The 1194-nt window shown below is 42.2% G+C and overlaps 1 pseudogene; it reads right to left on the bottom strand.

The window, feature by feature from the left end:
- Positions 1-576: 576 nt before the first annotated feature.
- LOC140430877 (U2 spliceosomal RNA) lies at positions 577-783 on the bottom strand (annotated as a pseudogene).
- Positions 784-1194: the final 411 nt, after the last annotated feature.

Below are 1194 nucleotides of genomic sequence, written 5' to 3'. Positions count from 1 at the left end.
TCCTTATATTCCCTAAACTTAAAATTGGCTGTAATGTTTATGGCTCTTCTGCTGTATAGGTTATGAAGTCTCTCATCTCTTCACTGCTCTTGGTAAAGAATTACTGGATGTTTGGTATTATATTTTGAGTACAGGGAGGAGAGCTGACACCCCGGGTTTAACTTTTCTAATTGTCTTGTGAAGACTCTGCTTCAGAAAAGTGCAAGAATCTGCTTTTCTTGCAAATTACAAACTGTCTTGAGAGGTTTGACTGAGCTGGCTCGTTTGAAGCAACCTAAGTGAGCAGGCTGATTACTGAAGTTACCATCTTTAGCAATTTGTGCCAGGCCAATTTGCAGAGCTGTGAGTCATTGTTGCTGACTGCTTTTCGTCAGGGTGGTGCCATTCTGAGTTCTATCCTGGAATTCATCTACTGTAGGCCAAACTACGTACTATTCATAATCTTGGACATGCCATTTGGGATTAGATGCTGACTGACTGACTTCCAGGCAAGAGACTGCTCAATGTCATGCAGTCTGATTGCTGGTCACTACCTGGCTATTGCAATCTGCGTAAGATTATGTAGTAGTTTATTAAAACATTTATTCCGTTCTTTAAGTTACAAAGCCAATGTACTGAGTGGTAGGGCAAGCCCTTAATCCATCTCATTGCTTGCTCCAAAAATCAATTCAAATTCAAATTGAATTCAATTTATGGTCCCCACAAGAGAGACATACAGGATCCAAGCTGACAAGAAAAGGCTTGATCTGACGCTTGATCTTAGCCAAAAGGCCGAGAAGTGATTAGTAGTCCTGAAGCAACAACATTGTCTGCCTCCTACAGCATAAATAATTATGCAGGGAATTGGTGTGTCTGTGTCTCTAGTCTGTCTCATGTGTAAAGTAACACTTACATTTATCAGTAGAGGCTGCTGGGGCTGATTCCCCCATTTCAAGCCTCAGGTATGAGATTTTCTCCCTTCTGCAAGGATACAAGAGGCAAGTATGGAGATTGGACCACCCCAGCATTCACTGCAGGTCTCAACATGCTCATTCATGTCAAAAATGAACCCAGTAAAGAGTAAGGTGCATCTGTCATTCAAGCAGCACAAAGGCATTCTGCTTTCTTTTTAACCCTTTTTATCTGTCTTTCTCGGGCTGCATTCTCTGTTCTGGAGACTATGTGCCGCCGCCGATGGAGAATCGTGTTAATGGC

This window comes from Scyliorhinus torazame, chromosome 1, assembly GCF_047496885.1.
Source record: "Scyliorhinus torazame isolate Kashiwa2021f chromosome 1, sScyTor2.1, whole genome shotgun sequence".
Classification (NCBI taxonomy): Eukaryota; Metazoa; Chordata; class Chondrichthyes; order Carcharhiniformes; family Scyliorhinidae; genus Scyliorhinus; species Scyliorhinus torazame.
This window is presented reverse-complemented; position numbering and strand designations above follow the sequence as displayed.